Here is a 19742-nt window from a genome sequence, read left to right as displayed (position 1 = left end):
GGACCCACCTTTTTTTTTTTTAAATTTTTTTAGGGCCACAATCATGGCATATGGAGTTTCCCAGTCAGGGCTACAGATGCCAGCCTACACCACAGCCACAGCGACGCTGGATCTGAGCTGCATCTGCATCCTACACAACAGCCCACAGCAACACCAGATCCTTAACCCACTGAGCAAAGCCAAGGTTTGAACCTGCAACCTCATGGTTACTAGTCAGATTTGTTTTATTGGGACCTATCTTAAGTTACGGAAGATCTGCTGTTAAAAATGTAGTTTACATGGGTGCTGGAGGAATGAAATGCCTCTCAGTTACTAAAAGAACATGTTGCATCTGCCAGAGACACTATCTGCTATCCTCAGAGCACAATCTATTCTTTCAATAATACAAATGCTCAGCTTTTTCTTATCCCAGAAAATAGTACAATGTTGTTCAAAGTTTTGTGTTCATATCCTCCACCCTGACCTGAGAATAGCCTCTCACCTTTTTTTTTTTTTTTTTTTTTTTTAAATGGACCCACCCATAACATATAGAAGTTCCCAGGCCAGGGACTGACTCTGACCTGTAGCTGTCACCTGAGCCACAGCTGTGGAAACACTGGATTCTTTAACCCACTGTGCCAGGCCAGGGATCAAACCCATAGCTTCGCAGTGACCCAAGCTTCTGCAGTTGGATTCTTAACTCATTGCACCACAGTGAGAACTGTAGCATCTCATATTTTATCTGATTATATTAATGCCTATGAAGTTCAAAATAAATCTAATTGCTCAGATCTTGACTATAATAAACACAGAACTTGGGTTGGGACTAGTTGAATCAGAGGTTCTAACTAAACACAGCATATGATTGAGTACCTTCTATTCTGTGTACCAATACACTTTCCTTTAAATACTATCCTCTTTGTGGGAGGGTTTTCTCAATGACATAATTTCGTGGTATTTTAAAAAATATTTCCTTAATTTATCATTTAATTTTCCCATGTTGCATTTCACTCCAAAAAGGTGTTTCTGTATACATCCTCTAGTTTCTTCATGCTATTTCACTAAAATGCTTTGCATTTTTTCTTTCCCTGAGTGTTTATGCTATGTTTTTTTTTGCTGTACAGCACTTTGGACCTGATTAATAATTTCCTTTAAACAGGAGGTCTTATTTTCCACTTTCCTTCTAATATTTTTTTCCAAAACCCATTAACCCTATTTCTAAATCAGTCATCAATATCAATGACCAGTTCTTAGAGCCTAAACCAAAACCTTGGAATCAAGATTTCTACAACACAACCAATTAGAACATTTTCCCACATTGTCTGCTGAGAAATCACCCTGATGGTTTACGGTTCCATACTAAGTGTCTATAGCTCTCCTCTTCTAGGTTTTCTCATTTGCACTGAGGTCCTTAAGCAAATCAGTTTGACATAATTTAACATATCAAGCTAAGGCTGCACATTTGATATGAAATTTCCATAAAAAAAGGAAATGGCTTCTAGACTTTAGAACTATGCAGTTTAAAACTTCACACATTTTGATCTGTAAAAAGATTAAGTGGTCACATAACATCTTGGAGTCTTCAACATGTGAGTAAAGTTGATTCTAACTGTGCCTCCAGGGAAAGAGATTTTTGACTGGGTAAGGCATGGGCCACACTGGGCAAAGCTGCTAAGAAATGTTCAAAGAATTTAACATGTGCATATAGCCCTATAGCCTCTCTCCCTGGTAGCTTTAAACATTGAATAAAGAGAGAAGAATATTTGGCATCAGCAATCATACCTCACTAGAACCTCTTCTCTTAGCAAGTTAATTCATGACTTATTATCTGCTTAAGTCTTCACCCTACTCTGAGAAAAACAAAAATAGTAACAACGAGGGAGTTCAAAACCCTTTTATTACTCTCTTTTATTACTCTCTTACTTTTATTACTCTCTTACCTTCCCAACCTGTGGGCCAAAAGGTGGTGCGGCAGGGCCCAGCAACAATCCCTGAGTTTGGATAACTGCAGGAACTAACTGATTCTTTGAAATTTGCAAGGATACCATGATTACCCAAAAGAAAAAATTAACATAAGGTAACATCATCCGACAGTATTTGAATATAAATATACGCATATAAAAATAAGATGTTAAGTTTATGAATGTTATTATAACTACAGTAAAATGTATTTTAAGATATTTTTATATGGGTGAATAGACAACAGTAATCTAAGGTCTTTATAAGCATCTCCTTTGACCTGTAGCTCAGCCAGGGTCTCAAAGGCAGAGAGAGTGAACTGCTTTGGAAGGGAAGGGAGAAGTAAGCAATTCACTCAGATGTGTCCAGAGACAAATCAACAAAACCGACTGAATTGAGAAGCGAGGTTGTAACACATGGGTAGGTAGAAATTTTTGTTGTTAATATTAAAATAGCAAATTAGCACTGCTTGGTTTTTGGTAGGAGGTAAGTTAGGAGGGGAGCAGAAAAACCTTATCTCTGTTCATAAACCCAATTTCCAACATACAGATAAAAACTCAGCTTATCAGTTGGAATTCATTCTGACAGTGTTGGAAATGGGGATTATTATATTTGGTCGCTGTCTCAAAAATTTGCAAAAAATTCTATCATGCTAAGCAACTCATTGCAGAAAATGTGACAAACAATATGATCTGCTTTCTTTGTATTCATAATACCCTGGCTACCTTATTCTGTTTCCTATTGTTTACCATCTAAATAAAACTTGTAGGTTGATTCAGCTGACAGAAATCATAAGCAAAGGTAGCAGGCTTTCTAAAGCTTGTAGTCTTATTTTATGGATTTGCATTTGCCTATTAGAGACATTACCTTTAAAAAAAAATATTCCTGGACTTCCCGTGGTGGCGCAGTGGTTAACGAATCCGACTAGGAACCATGAGGTTGAGGGTTCGGTCCCTGCCCTTGCTCAGTGGGTTAACGATCCGGCATTGCCGTGAGCTGTGGTGTAGGTTGGAGGCGCGGCTTGGATCCCGTGTTGCTGTGGCTCTGGCGTAGGCCGACAGCTACAGCTCCGATTCGACCCCTAGCCTGGGAACCTCCATATGCCGCAGGAGCGGCCCAAGAAATAGCAAAAAGACAAAAAGACAAAAAAAAAAAAAAAAAAAAGATATTCCTGAGGGTGTCGAAACAATAATTATGAGAGTTAGGTCTGTGACCCAACAGAACTTAGAATGGGGAAAAAAAAAAAAAAAAAAAAAAAAAAACCTATGTTGATGCATTAGGAAATTACGTAGGAAACATTTCTAGAGAAGCTAGATGGGGTAAGGGAAAAAGATCAAAGTCCAGACTGGCGAGGGCACAAGATCATTCTAGTAATGTATTCTGTACCCACACACATGCACTGTCAAATTCAGTAAAAAAAGATCCCACCACTCTAATTTAAAAACCCAGAGTCTTATTTGTAAATTCCTGAGTTATTTGTTTACGGTTGTTTTTCCAAAGAGACGAGGAATATTTAAAACAAACAAAAATTTGATCATGCCTAATCTATCTATTTTTCTCAAAATTGTGTTACTTTGGGACCAAAACAACTGGGTGAACAGCCTGAACTCAAACATAAAAACAGACAAATTTCAGTGATCTCCTGTCAGTAACCAATCAGTTTGACCCACATTTAACGTGAGCTAACTAGGCTTTTTGTCAATATGGAGATGACTACAGATGCTTTTTTATGATGTTCTGTGATCCCAGCTAATTTGCTATGAAGTAAGGATTTTTGTTTTTCTTTTTAAGGTCACACCTGCAGCACATGAAAGTTCCTGGGCTAGGGGTTGAATCAGAGCTGTAGCGCCAGTCTGCAACCACAGCTGCAGCAATGTGAGGTCTGAGATGCGTCTGTGACCTATGCTGCATTCTCAACCCACTGAACAGGGCCAGGGGTCAAAACAGCATCCTCACAGAGACCATGTCAGGTTCTTAACCTGCTGAGCCACAACAGGAACTCCTGAAATACTGTTAAAGAAAGGGGTACTAAGGAAGTTCCCATTGTGGCTCAGTGGGTTACAAACCCAGGTAGTATCCCCGAAGATGCAGGTTTGATTCCTGGCCTCACTCGGTGGGTTCAGGATCCTGTGTTGCCATGATCTGTGGTGTACATTGAAGAAATGGCTTGGATCCCATGTTGCTGTGGCTGTGGTGTAGGCCGACAGGTGGAGATCTGATTCAACCCCTAACCCGGGAATCTCCATATGCCACAGGTGAGGGCCTAAAAAAAAAAAAAAGAAAAAAAGAAAAAAAAATGGGGGTACTAAGGTAAGGACTTGTGATATTTCTACAAAGGAACATGGAGTAAACTATTAAATGACTGAAAGAAAATCTATCAGACCCATAGGAAAACATAATATAGAAATGTTGGAATTAAGACTGGAACATGGATAATTAGCATGGATTGGAAAATGGATAATTTGTTATTTTAAAACCAGAACATCTTGGTAATATGTAATTAAAATACTATTACATAATATTGTATACTCTAATTATGGCAAAATTTGCAGTCTTATTCTTATTTCAATTCTTCCCCCTCTGGCTAGAAATGTCAAAAACCAAGTTAGTTGTGTCTTCAAGATTAAGGGAATGTGTTATAATCATATGCACACTTGGTGGTTGGGATTATTGTAGTCAGAATAAAAAAGATGGCCAAACCAGAAAGTTATTGGTGATGTCAAGTTAAAAGAGGCAAAAGGAAGCCTGTCTCTAGTTTAATTGCAAAGGTTCACATATATTAAAAAGAAAATAGGGGGTTCCCATTGTGGCTCAGTGGTAACGGACCCGACTGGTATCCATGAGGATGTGAGTTCAATCCCTGACCTTGTTCAGTGGGTTAAGAACCCCATATTGATGTGGCTGTGGTGTAGGCTGGCAGCTGCTTCTCTGATTCAACCCCTAGCCTGGAACTTCCATATGCCGCAGGTTAATCACTGCCCCCACCCTCCCACCCCACAAAAAAAAAAAAAAAAAAAAGTCAAAGAAAGAAAATAAATAGTGGGCAAGATCATTGCTGTGGTTTTTATTAATCCGAAAATACAGAAGATGGGAAGGAGCAACAGAGATTTGCGAAATCATATGAGTTTCTTCAGATTCAATAACTATACTTACTAATTTACACACTTGAAACTAATATAATATTGTAAATCAACTATACTTCAGTAAAAAAGGAAAGGGAAAAGAAGTCCCCAGCTTAAAAAAATTGTACTTACTAATTTTTAAATATGCTAAACGAATGCACAATCACCTTGCAAATCTCTTCAAGCATCTATGATCTTGAGGATCTTAGGTTGTGGAGGTGCTTACTAGAACAAGAGCCATATATAAAAATACTTACAAAGATCTGCTAAGTGGAAAATAGAAAAATATATAAGCTGCAGGACTCTCTAATTCTGACTCTGTAATCAACCAAAAGTATGAAACAAATTTAACCATTTGATGACTCAGTTTCCTACTCTGTAAAATGGAGGAATTTAGAAGTTTATTATGAGGATCAAATGAGTTAATATATGCAAAGCAATTAGAAGAGAGTCCCACATACATTAGACCCTATATAGGGTTAGCTTATTTTTGCTGCAGTGACAACATGGAGAAGAGAGTTTATATAATCCTAGAAGTTTGGTTAGACAGAGCTGAGTCAGAGTTTAACATGGGCTAAAAGGAGAGGTACAAAGTGGACAGTAAGGAGTTCCTGTTGTGGCTCAAACAAACCTGACTAGTATCCATGAGGATGCAGGTTTGATTCCTGGCCTCACTTAGTGGGTTAAGGATCTGGTGTTGCAGCGAGCTGTGGTGTGGGTCACAGACACGGCTCATTTCTGATGTTACTGTGGCTGTGGTGTAGGCCAGCAGCTGCAGCTCTGATTCAATCCTTAGCCTGTGAACTTCCATATGCTGCAGGTGTGGCCCTAAAAAGACAAAAAAAAAAAAAAAAAGAAAGAAAAGAAAGTGAATGGTGACAAGTCAGAAATGATATTAGAGACACTGAGAACAGGTTTGATCAGGTGCAAAAGTGAAAGGCATAAACCTCTGGTAAGTTTTATTTCTAGAGCTAAAGTGGGGGGAAAGGGAAGCAATGGTGTGAGATTAGGCAAAAAAGAGTTAGGGTCAGATCATGAAGGGCTGTGGTTGAGGAGTTCCTGCTGTGGCAAGGGACTGGTGGCATTTGGGGAGTGCTGGAACTCAGGTTTGATCCCCTGTTGGGCACAGTGGTTAAAAATCTGGCATTGCCTCAGCTGAGGTTTAGGTCACTACTGTGGCTCGGATCTGATTCCTGGCCTGGGAATTCCATATGCCTTGAAGGGGCCAAAAAAAAAAGTCTGTGATTGCCAGCTAAGGCACTTGTATTGCAACTTGTGTGGACGATGGAGAGACACTAAATATGTCTAATCGGGGAAATGACGTGATCAAAATAGATTTATTTCTGGAAATGAAAAGATTGATTTTAGAACATTTTAACTGGAAGATATTGAAAGACCGTATGTCTATGGCTATTTCTGAAGTTAAATGACTATTAAAGGTTAATGTATAAATAAAAAATTAATTCACCAAGTTTAGCTTCTTATCGATTAATGATAATTTAATGCCTTTATCTAAGTGCTTCCTATAGCAAGACTCCATGGTGAATGATCCTGGGAACCCCTGTGACCGTAATTTTGTTCAAAGCTAATGAAAATTTTAGTAAAAGAGAATCTATGTGAAAAATAGCAATGTGAACCAAATCCTGAGTTCAGTCACTCAATAAAATTTATAGGCCATCCACCAAATGTATATCTAAACTCTTTTCATGGAAAGTAAATCACAAGCAATGTCGTCTTGCATTGGCATAATACTGTATAAGCTACTTTCGCTGCCACCCACTCCTCCTTTTCCTATTAATGTTAAAATTTCCATCTTTTTGGAGAGACTGGACATTTTATTCACTGAGAAAACACTTTTAAGTTGCTTACTATGTGGCAGACATTATTCTAACTGCTTTATAAATATTTGTCCATTTAATTCATGTAACAAATTTGTGAGGTGGTTGCTGTTTTTAACCCCATTATATGTACTAGGAAACTGAGCCATAGGCAAGTCAAAAAAGTCACAATATAAAGACAAAATGTGAAGCCACATAATCTGGCTTCCAAGTCTATGTTCTTAATCACTTCATATACTCTCATATATGAAACAGTTCATTCTAGAGAGAATCTAGGTAACTTTATTCAAAAGAGCAACATTTCCCCTTTATTATTATAGCGCTATTCCAGCACTGCTAAAGATATCTATGACATGAAAATACTTTAACTTGTTTATAGATTTCAAAACTGAATGAGATTGTCTCTCAGCTGACACTTCCATTTGCTTCTCTGTAAGCAAAGAGTCTAGTCATCGGCTTGAAAGAAATACTCTTCACCCTTTCTTCCTCCTTATGTTCCTCCTCTCTCTCTGCCCTGCCACTAATTCTGCTCAAGAGATAACCCTGCCTTTCTTTGGATAAATAAGACATAATGGAAAACCTGTTTTTACAGTGCTCAGCGCTGACCTTGCTTCTTAAGACCCCAGTGCTCTCTCTGTGTTGATATCTAAAGGATCCACAGAATGTTTAGTCATTTCTGGATGAAATGCCCACCTCTGAACAGAAGATAGGGAGGCAGTACATTATAAACAAACCACAAGCCAAGTCAGGCTTCATGCCCAGAAAAGAGCTCCATATAAATAAATGCAATAGACAAAGGAAGGAAGGAAGGAAAAAACAGAAGGAGGGAAGGGGGAGGGAGAGAGAAAATGTCCACCTACCCTTAGAGACTGTGAGAAAATGACTGACTACACATCCATGAGATGAAAACTGCAGTCTGTTCCTAGAGCCAGCCTCAGGTCTGCCAGAGAGCCCGAACACGACTCTCGTAGAGAGAGTTCTCACTGAGAGAGAATCCTGCTTCTCGTCTGCATTCAAGTAGCAAGCAAAAGACCAGAGCCAGATGCTGCTTCTTCCTTAGAAGGGCCCTGTGGGAAAATCAATTCTCTAAGGGCCTCAGACATAAATGGCTATGGTTATTCTAAGAAAATGATGATCCACTGCCCTACTGGCAGCCAGCACAGATGGCAAATGATGAGTCTTGGTAATTGTCATACCCATTGTTTGAGCAGTAGTTTGCCCTCCAAGAAAATTTTAAGGGAACCCTAATTAGACTACACAAACTGCCTAAAGGTGGCAACTGTACCCATGGTCTGGGAGGAGTCTGTGTAATTGAGAAAAGACCAGAGTTTCTAAGTATTTTTATAAACATCATAAACAGCAAAGTGATAACAGTGCTGAGGTTTGCCATCCCTAGCACCCATTTTTCCTTCACAACCTTTCAGGTGCATAGATTGCAAAAAAGAGGCCCACAAAAATCTCCTTAGTAGGCCCTGGGTATATTGCCTATCACCAATAGTAATTACTGTAGCTGCCATAATCAGAGCTCATGGAAATGGCAGGACCATTTTTTAATTACTTTATTAATGATTTTTGAAAAATTATTCCAGTATAGAGATCCCAAGTTCAACGGAGAGGAAACCTCCATGTTAGCTACATTTGATGCAGTTGCCCACAATTATTCTGTGCAGCCACATTTAACAGGGAGAAATATAGCCCAGAGTCAATGACATCATTGCTTATCAGGATAATAACTGTGACTTCACCCAATTTAAACACTCTGAAGACACTAGTTGCAGAGGAGAGGTATTTTGTAGCACATCTAATTGGCTATTGACAGGTTGAAGAGTTTGGAGTACTAGTTCAAACATGCCCTTAAATCAGTTAGTGAGAACAGCTCTTCTCAAATTGCTGTAATACTGAAGGGTTCTGCACCTAATACTTTCCTTAGGATAAGCACAAAGTCCACTTCCATTTATTAGCCTGTTAACTGCTACCACGTCTTTCTCTATAGAGAAAGATTGTTTTGTTTATCATACAAAAGATGAAATGGAATTATAGACAACTCTCTTATCGAGTATTATGTTTACCAAGAGAGGTTGTGTTTTTCTAGTACCTTTTATTCTGGAGTTCTTAGTGTCTACATTTACATTTCAAAAGTCAAGTATATCAGGAGCAGAGGGGAAGGGTTGAGAGAGACAGAGTCACTGTACCTAGGTACATAAATGCAGAACACTGAGTAATTGAAAAGAATAGTGTGTGTGTGTTGGGAGGTATTTACTGGAATAATCTAACTGTTTAAGTACCTAATTGATTTCATCTAAAATTGTCTGAACACTTCTGAAGTTATAAGTACACATATACAATCAAAGGGGGTGATTACCTAAGAGCTCAACACACTCAATATCTATAATTAAATTTCACACATAGCTTTTACATAATGCTAATCTTATCATCCTCATCCTTCTCTATCATGACTGAATAGAGACTAAACAAAAAATTTCATGGAAATCAAAGACTAAAGATAAATTTCAGCTACATTTAGAAAATGTCTAAGAAAGGTTGGAAGAGAGAAAAAGGAAATGAAATAACACAAACAGCCTTTTTAGAGGAATTTGTGAAGTATTTTCATTTTTTGAGAATATTTTATTTGGTAATGAAATACAAATAAAGAGCAAACATTTCTTTTTTAATGTTTTGCCCTAAGGAAAATATCACATAAAATCTTTTTTCACCAGTGTTTGTAAGATGTTTGAGAATGTTGGGTAGATAACTGAAATATAATTCCATTTTTGGATCTTAATCTCAATTTCTTGGGCTTGGTCAAGTTAGTCCTCTCTGGGATGAAAGCAAACAAACAAACAAACAAACAAACAAACAAAAACGGTATTACTGGATCTCCTTGGACAAAAATATTTCAGAATAGGAAATAAGATACCAGAAAAGCAATGCATTCAGGAACATCAGACATAATGTTAAGAAGTCTCTTTGCTATATTCTTTCCTGCAAGGTCACATCCACTTAACCTTTAGAGAAGGAAGAGCTAGCTATTGAACATTCATATATCATAGTGCATTTTAAATTTCCAGAATGAACTAAGAATAGTCAGGCAAGTATAATTCATTCAAATTCTCTGATTAAACAATTATTTCTAAATATGTTAAGTACTCTCTGCATTTGTCAACCATAAAGCAAAAAGTGGAAAGAAAGATGTTTTTAAAAAGCATCAACATATAACATCTAGAGTGAACCGTAATATGAACTATGGACTTTGGGTGATAACTATGTGTTCATCCAGTGTAACAAATGCACTACTCTTGTGTGGGATGCGATGGTGGGGGCCAGGCTGTGCATGGGTGAGGGCAGGGATATTTGGAGAGTCTCTGTACTTTCTGCTCATTTTTCCTGTGAAGCTAAAACTGTTCTAAAACATAAAGTTTATTAATTTTGGGGGAAGCATGTTTATGTTCCCTACTCTTATTTTCTTCTTTAAATGTGAACAAGTTCATGTAAACTAGGTATTCACTTCAACCCAGTCTTGATTTTATAACATTCTCTTTCCTAGTTTTAACCATGAAGAGTAAAGGGGAGTGGATAGATCCCTCTCACAGCAAGCCTGACCTTTGTAGTAGCGAAAAACCAACTTGTCCACAGATCTCTTTTGAGCTGGGGGTATTATTTCACCAGGGACTGCTAACCTCACCAGCTTCTATACCCTAGAAGGATTAGCAAGAAATTGTACAGCATCAAGGCTAGTGATTTTGAGCAATGCTGCTTTGATTTTGTGACTATTCATTGCTTTCCTGCTCACAGAAAAGTGTATATTTGAATTGACTCCACTATGGCCGGAAAGGAAGCAAGATGGACAGATGAATTATTGACAATAGGGGTATTGGGAGTGAAATTCTACCCTAAATGCCCTTTATAATAGAATAATTCTTCTAAATTCGGTTCCTGGTCAAAACCACCTTCACATACATTATATTTTTCTTTTCTGTTCTAATTAGTTGTAAAGTAATTTAGTTATGATGCTGATACTTTAGAAACATATGGGATCAAGGGGGCTGGAAAGAAATTCAGAGATTATTGTGACTTAGTTGAAATTTATGGTCAAATAGTTTTATCACCAAAAAGACAATTTATGATGTCCCTGGTACTAGGAATTTAGTAGTTGAGAATAACTTAACATTTCATTACCATTTTTATTGACATTTTGGAAAACACATCATGAACTCAGAACAGCCAGTCAACCACATTTATTGAGCATCACAGCATTAAAGAGCCCAGAATTCTACAGTGCGGGGAGAATACAAAAGTAGCTGTTCACATATCCAAAATCTACCTTGGAGATGCTTATAATCTTTTAATGATTCGAGACCCTAATGAAGTTGTGAGTATAAGCACTTCCAAAAGAAGACTGTCAGTATTTAAAAGAACCAAATAGCTAATAACTAAGAGGAAGAGCAGACTATGAAACCATGCATACAGAACTATATAAATAACTCGTATAGGTAACATCATAATGTTAATCATTGCTACCTCTTGCACTTGAAGTGCAGGTGATGTTTGCTTTCTCTATGACTTTCAGAGTTTGGCAAATTTTCAGTATTGAACAGGTGTACTGTTTTAATAAGTAAAACATATTTTCTTTAAAATAAAAGGTGGGTATAAAAGAGTTCTCATCGTTATGAATCTAAGATAAAATTTGTCTAAGATAGCCAGGTAAGTGATTTGATAAATCACAGAAAAAATACTTACTAGTGAAAGAATAGTAGAAATATAATTTTAAAAATAATTGGAAAGACTTGTAGAAGATAGAAAGAGAAGGGAGAAGTGTCTTTCCTACACTCTAAGTAGGAAGAACGTGGTATTGACACAGCTGTCAAATACCTGTTTTAGACTTTCACCCCTGGGTCTGCAGACCAAAGGGTTAACTATAATTTGGGCCAGAAGGGGGCAGCAAGGAGCTGTTCATAGGAACCAAAAAAAACCCCAAAAAACAAAAAAAAACAAAAACGAAAGCACTCCAGAGGCCTTTAGACTGGAAAGGGGTGGTCTGATATGGTCAGCCAGGGAGTGCGCAGAGTGGAGGCAGAGCCAAACACGGCCACGGAGAGGGAACTGATGAGGACAGATGTCATTCCAGCAGCCGAGAACTGAAAGCAGTCAGGGTAGCATAGGCCAAAGCCAAATTCTGTGGCAGGTTTAGGTACCAAGAAAGAAACATCTGGAAAGAGAGAAACACATCTAAAAAGATTGCTCCATGGATGGAATCTAGAGGAGGTGCCAGGTCATTGTTTCAAGTGTCTGGAGACATGGGGCCCCATCTAAACTGCTGATCAACAGTGCTGGAAAGGAAGCCTGTGGGTGTGCACACACTACTCCTAACCCAAGTCTTCTCTCACCGTGTGTGTCCATGGATCCATAGAGCATGTAGTTGACATGTACATGTGAACCAGGGACTGGATTTAAAGACACTGCCCACACTGCCCACACTGCCCCACTGGCCACACTGCCCAGCCACATTCACAAAGTAAATCCTCCTAAGATCATTTGTGTGACAGATTTTTAATCTAGTTTAATTCTAACCCTTTTTCTAGTACCCAACATTTTCTTTGGGAAGTAGCAATAAAACAGGCTTGCATTAGATAGATTTAGAATATTCATCTTTTACTGCCACACTCTGAAGAGGAATTAGCCTTCTTTTTCTTCCTTTCCCTTTCAACCTGCTGAGTCTAGGAGAAGCTGTTGTCTAAGGGTTAGGAGCACAGAGCTAGGATTCTCATCAAAGTACCTCCAAGTGCAAAGTCTAATCTCACTGGCTTGTAGCCTCTCTAAGTCTCAGAGATTTTGTCTTAAAAATAATCCAAATATTAAGGAGTTGTGAAGAACAAATGATAGAGTCAGTTTATATAAAGCACTTTATAAAGAGCCCAGAACAGTGTAGGTGTTCAATAAAGTGAGGCATAATTTTCCATCATTTGCCACATTTCCTGACAAACCTACCAAAACCCAAAGCACAGTGTCTGTTCATGGTACTTTTTAAAATACAGGCTATCACACACCCTTCTATTTTTCCTAGGACCTATTTTAAGTATTTATAATTGCTATTGAGATTGGTAATAATTTCCATTTCACAAATTGTCTGTTCTTACAACTATGCCTAAAGTCCTCTCTAAATGGTTTTTAAAGTTTTTCTTTTTTTTTTTTTTGTCTTCCAGGGCCCACCTGTGGCATACAGACGTTCCTAGGCTAGGGGCCCAATCAGAGCTGTAGCTGCTGGCCTACACCACAGCCACAGGAACGTGGGATCCGAGCTGTGTCTGCGACCTATACCACACCTCATGGCAACACCAGATCCTTAACTCAGTGAGAGAAGCCAGGAATTAAACCCATGTTTTCATAGATCCTGGTCAGGTTTGTTAACAGCTGAGCTATGACAGGAACTCCCTGAATGTATTAATTACACAAAATTTCTCACCTAACATCTAAAACGGCTAAATTTAAAATGGTTTCAGAGTAAATGGAGGATCAACTATTGAATAAGGAGCCTCTGCCAACCAGTGATGGCAATATGCTTGTTTGAAAGTAGGTCATGAGGTTGCCCAAAGATGTGAAGCCCTGAAATGTCTCTGAAGCCAACAGGCAGGTGTTTTTTCATGCAGAAAGGCAGAATCCACCATGGGGGATTGAGCTAAATGTAGGACTGATAGGGGACCCTAAAACTACATTTTCTGGCCTTTAAAAAATTATCAAATCCCTTGAGGTCCTTTGGCTATAAATTTGCTGCTGCTGACAAGAATATCAAGCCTGTCTGTGTGGGTGTAGGATAATGGCTGTACAGCACTTAGGAAATAAAAATTGTTAACACCTTCCAGAATGTTCTTCAGTCAAGAATAAAAACACATCTTTTAAAAGCTCAAATAAATATTCCACTTTGAAAATAGCCTCTGGGTCAATTTAATATCACCGACAAAACTACAGCTGTAATATGAGCACCTGAAAGAACAATTTGGATTTACTTAAATATGTGCCCTTAGAAGGCAATAAATAACTTTATCATTTTGACAGGTAAGTCACCTGAGGTGCTTTAAACAGAAATAGGACACTGTCTTTCTGAGTGAATGCTTTCATCTGAAGACTTCTCTTCTTATACCTATAACACTGACTTGAATTCAAGTGACATTTGTTTTCTAAAAATACAAAAGAGCCTCCATTTTCTTGTCTTTGTTTGCACTAACATCCAAGGAGTTTTTTTACATTACACAGCAGGACCCATAAGTCTCAATAAATTATCATAGCCTGGTAAGAAGCAAAAAAGTAGGAGAATATTTAGATCCCTAATTCAACATCAAGTTCAATTAAAAAAAAAAGAAACTATTGTAATGCATTCATGGCTTTGCTAAGAAACTAACAGAAACATCTTTCCCCTCTCTGCACATCTCCAGTTTTGCTAAGGCAGACCCAAAGAGCACTTGTGCCATAGGTAACTTGAGGACACCAGGGGCAACTTAACTAAACACAGAATAAAGCCACTGACATTAGTACATCACTTTATACTCTTTCCAAGCACTTTTGAAACTGAGCAGGACCCTGTGGGGCTCCTGGGTACAAATTTTTTCTGTGTACCCATTTCTTGTTGGTAGGAAATAGGCTTCTTTTAGTCTCCTTGACTTTCTCAGAGTTCCAAAGGGCAGCTCGATAGTTGCTAATCATGGAAGGGAAGGAATGAAGAGATAAGAGAAGAGCAGTCAAGAAACAAGAGTGCTGCCTTGGGGCAGGGTCCAGATTCCTCCTCAAGGAACCTTATCGTTTAGCTCTGCAGGAACTAAGGCCCCATTCAGGTGGAGAATGGTATCTACAGGCTCAGCACCAGACTCCTGCAGCACTGCCCTGTTACCTCACCACTACCTCTCAGAAGAAAGTCACACTCCCTGCCACCCTCACCCCAAATCTTACCTAGAAAACTGTCTCCCCCAAGCCATCATGGAGTTAGTAAAGCCACACATTCTCCTCACTTAGCCCTGCAATAAACCTTTCTCTTCTCCATATTCCAATATTTTAGTTTGTTTGGCCTGTGTGTTGGGCACATGAACTTTGTTCAGTATGTTTCGCATATATTATCACACATATCAAAGTTTATTTTCTGCTTTTGCCCCTGAGGAAACGGAGACTGAGAGAAGTTAAATGTCTAATTCTCCATTGTGATATCCTGTATCATGTATATTCATGTAAACTCATAGGTAGAAGCATCCAGTCAAGGGTCACAGAGATCATCCAAAAGGCATTTGCAGGTTGGAAACAGGAAATCTGAAAGTAACTGAAACTGGACAGTGTTATCATTCCTGCAGAGGTTCTGAGGAACCTTGATATTTAAGTGCAAGGGCCAGAGATAGAATGACATTTAACCAGGCAACAATGTGTTTGTGAAGCCTTGACTTAACTATATTTCTGGACTTTTCTGTGCTCGGAGGACCAGCTCCATTTTTACTCTTGCAAATTCTTCCTTTCACAAAGTGGGTGTGTTTGATGACAGTGTAATTGATGATATAGATGACAAGATACGGGATTTACATGGTATTTTTGTAAATTATTTATGTCCCTTCATTCCTACTAGAAATAGCCCATGTCTTTTGAGCAGAACATCAAATCTGATACAGAAAACAGGCAGTGAAAGTAAGCTGGTTAGGAGAATCCCAGGAAAACACCAGGCACCTAAAAATTCAGCAACATTATCTGCCACTGACCACAGTTATGCCAAAATTAGTACTTAAAGTATTCACTTCCCCTGAGATATGCAAAATATCAAACATGAATTGCATATGTATGATATTAGCTGCTTAAATCAGACTCTCAAAAGCATTATAATGGTGAGAACCAAGAAGAGGCTTTGTGGACTCTGATAGTGTCCAGTTTGTAAAACCTGTCATAGAGACAGTTTGTTTACAAATCTAATTTGGTGGAGGCCACTTCAGCCATATCCCATTCCATCAATCTAAATAAAAGGCTATAAAATTAGCATGGGTGTCTTTCCATAAAACAGTGAAAGTGCACACAGCATTTAGTTAGAAGTGGTACCTCAGCACTCCTTTAAAATATTTTCTCAGAAAATCCACCTCGTCATCCAGCTTCAATCTCTGTTTAAGCTCCAGAACACAGGAGATCTTTGAGGCGTTTACACATACAATGCTCTTCCTTGTCTCTCGATCTGAGTGGTTACCTAAGCTGCTTCAGCAGGATTTGCTGCCTGGCATCCAGTTGTTTGGTCAAGCAGCCTGTGTAGGGGGAGCTTAAACTGGCATTAGCCACTCACACAAGCACCCTAAATAACAGCCCACAGAATCACAAATTATGTATAAATTCCTGATAAGACTCCCCTTGTGTTAAATGCTCTCATCTGTTGCCCAGACCCTTCCCCTATGCTCAGAGCTTACTAAAACCCTAGTCTTTTTTGGTTTGAATCGACCAGTCAGGCCTTAGCCTAGGAACCCCAAAGCACTCCATCCATGGACCCCAGTAAAGGCATGTGCCCCTGTCCTGCCACTCTCCCTGCCTGTATCCTGTCTTTTATTTTTATTTTTTATTCAATTAATGTATTACATTTATAGTTGTACAATGATCATGACAATCCAATTTTATAGGATTTCCAACCCACAACCCCAGCGCATCCCCCCACCCCCCAAACTGTCTCCTTTGAAAACCATAAGTTTTTCAAAGTCTGTGAGTCAGTATCTGCTCTGCAAAAAGTTCATTGTGTCCTTTTTTCAGATTCCACATGCCAGTGATAGCTTTTGATGTTGGTGTCTCAGTGTCTGACTGACTTCACTCACTTAGCATGATAATTCCTAGGTCCACCCATGTTGCTAAAAATGCCAGTATTTCATTCCTTTTAATGGCTGAGTAATATTCCATTGTGTATATGTACCACATCTTCTTGATCCACTCCTATGTCAATGGACATTTACGTTGTTTCCATGTCTTGGCTATTGTATAGAGTGCTGCAATGAACATTGGAGAACATGTGTCTTTTCGAGTCATGGTTTTCTCTAGATAGATGCCCAGGAGTGGGATTGTTGGATCAAATGGGAGTTCTATTTTCAGTTTTCTGAGGAATCTCCATACTGTTTTCCACAGTGGTTGCACCAATTTGCATTCCCACCAACAGTGTAATAGGGTTTCTTTTTTTCCACATGCTCTCCAGCCACTTATTGTTTGTAGACTTTTTTTTTTTTTCTTTTTGCCATTTCTTGGGCTACTCCTGCAGCATATGGAGGTTTCCAGGCTAGGGGTCGAATCAGAGCTGTAGCTGCAAGCCTACACCAGAGCCACAGCAATGCAGTATCCGAGCCATGACTGCAACTTACACCACAGCTGAAGGCAATGCCGGATCCTTATCCCACTGAGCAGGGCCAGGGATCGAACCCACAACCTCCTGGTTCCTAGTCAGATTCGTAAACCACTGAGCCATGACGGGAACTCCTGTTTGTAGTTTGTAGACTTTTTGATGATGGCCATTTTGGCTGGTATAAGGTGGTACCTCATAGTGGTTTTGATTTGCATTTCTCTAATAATGAGTGATGTCAAACATCTTTTCATGTGTTAATTGGCCATCTGCATGTCTTTTTTTTGGAGAATTGTCTGTTTATATCTTCTGTCCATTTTTGGATGGGATTTTTGTTTTTTTGGTATTGAGCTGTAGGAGGTGTTTATATATTTTGGAGATTAATCCCTTGTCCGAAGATGCATTTGCAAATATTTTCTCCCATTCTGTGGGTTGTCTTTTTGTTTTGTTTAGGATTTCCTTTGCTGTGCAGAAACTTTTAAGTTTGATTAGGTCCCATTTGTTTATTTTTGTTTTTACTGTCATGATTCTAAGAGGTGGAACAGAGATGATGTTGCTGTCATTTATGTCAGAGAGTGTTTGGCCTATGCTTTCCTCTAAGAGTTTTATATCTGGTCTTATATATAGGTCTTTAATCCATTTTGAATTTATTTTTGTGTATGATGTTAGGAAGTGTTTAAATTCCATTCCTTTACATGTGGCTGTCCAGGTTACCCAGCACCACTTATTGAAAGGGTTATCCTTTCTCCATAGTATATTCTTGCTCCTTTGTCATAGATTAGTTGACTCTAGGTGTGTGGGTTTTAATTCTGGACTTTCTATCCTGTTCCACTGATCTATATTTCTGTCTTTGTGCCAGTACCATACAGTTTTGATGACTGTTGCTTTGTAGTATAGTCTGAAGACAGGGAGCCTGATGCCTCCAGCTCCGTTTTTCTTTTTCAGGTTGTCTTTGGCTATTCTGGGTCTTTTATGTTTCCAAACAAACTTTAAAATATTTTGTCTAAGTTCTGTGAAAAATGTCCTTGGTAATTTGATAGGTATTGCATTGAATCTGTAGATTGTCTTGGGTAGTAGAGTCATTTTGATGATATTGACTCTTCTAATCCAAGAGCATGGTATGTCTTTCCATCTGTTTATGTCATCTTTGATTTCTTTCAACAATGTCATAGTTTTCAGAGTACAGGTCCTTTGTCTTTTTAGGTAGGTTTACTCCAAGGTATTTTATTCTTTTGCGTGTGATGGTAAATATTATTGCTTCCCTAATTTCTCTTTCTGTTCTTTCATTGGTAGTATATAGTTTCTGTGTATTAATTTTGTATCCTATGATTTTGCCAAATTCATTGATGACCTCTAACAGTTTTCTGGTAGAGTCTTTAGGATTGTCTTGGTATCGTATCATGTCATCTGCAAATAGGGATAGTTTTACTTCTTCCTTACCAATTTGGATTTCTTTTATTTCTTTTACTTCTCTGATTGCTGTGGCGAGGACTTCCAAAACTATATTGAATAGTAGTGGCAAGAGCGGACATCCTTGTCTTGTTCCTGATCTCAGCAGGAATTTTGTCAGCTTTTCACCATTGAGAATGATGTTAGCTCTGAGTTTGTCATATATGGCCTTTATGATGTTGAGGTAGCTTCTCTCTATGCCCACTTTCTGAAGGGTTTTTATCAGAAATGGGTGTTGGATTTTGTCAAAGTCTTCTCTGCATCTATTGAGAGGATCATATGGTTTTTATTCTTCAGTTTGTTAATGTGGTATATCACACTGATTGATTTGTGGATATTGAATAATCCTTGTATCCCAGGGATAAATCCCACTTGATCATGATGTATAATCCTTTTAATGTATTGTTGAATTCAGTTTGCTAGTATTTTGTGGAGGATTTTTGCATCTATGTTCATCAGAGAAATTGTCCTGTAATTTTCTTTTTTTGTGGTATCTTTGTCTGGTTTTGGTATCAGGGTGATGGTGGCCTCATAGAATGAGTTTGGGATTCTTCCTTCCTCTCCATTTTTTGGGCATATTTTCAGAAGGATAGGTATTAGCTCTTCTCTAAATGTTTGATAAAATTGGCCTGTGAAGCCATCTGGTCCTGGACTTTTGTTTATTGGAATTTTAAATTTTTTTTTATTTTTTTATTTTTTATTTTTTGTCTTTTTGCCTTTTCTAGACTGCTCCCAAGGCATATGGAGGTTCCCAGGCTAGGGGTCAAATTGGAGCTGTAGCTGCTGGCCTACGCCAGAGCCAAGGCAATGCAGGATCCAAACCTCATCTGCGACCTAAACCACAGTTCATGGCAACGCCGAATCCTTAACCCACTGAGCAAGGCCAGGGATCGAACCTGCAACCTCATTGTTCTTAGTCAGATTAGTTAACCATTCAGCCACAATGGGAACTCCTGGATTTTTTAATCACAGTTTCAATTTCAGTACTTGTGTTTGGACCATTCATCTTTTCTATTTCATCTTGGTTTAGTCTTGGAAGATTGTATTTTTTTAAGAATTTGTCCATTTCTTCTA

Source organism: Sus scrofa, chromosome 15, assembly GCF_054392235.1.
Source record: "Sus scrofa isolate SSC_HxYL_T2T_F1_AM1 chromosome 15, Sscrofa_HxYL_maternal_Yorkshire_Landrace_v2.0, whole genome shotgun sequence".
Taxonomy (NCBI): Eukaryota; Metazoa; Chordata; class Mammalia; order Artiodactyla; family Suidae; genus Sus; species Sus scrofa.
Note: the sequence above shows the minus strand (reverse complement) of the source record.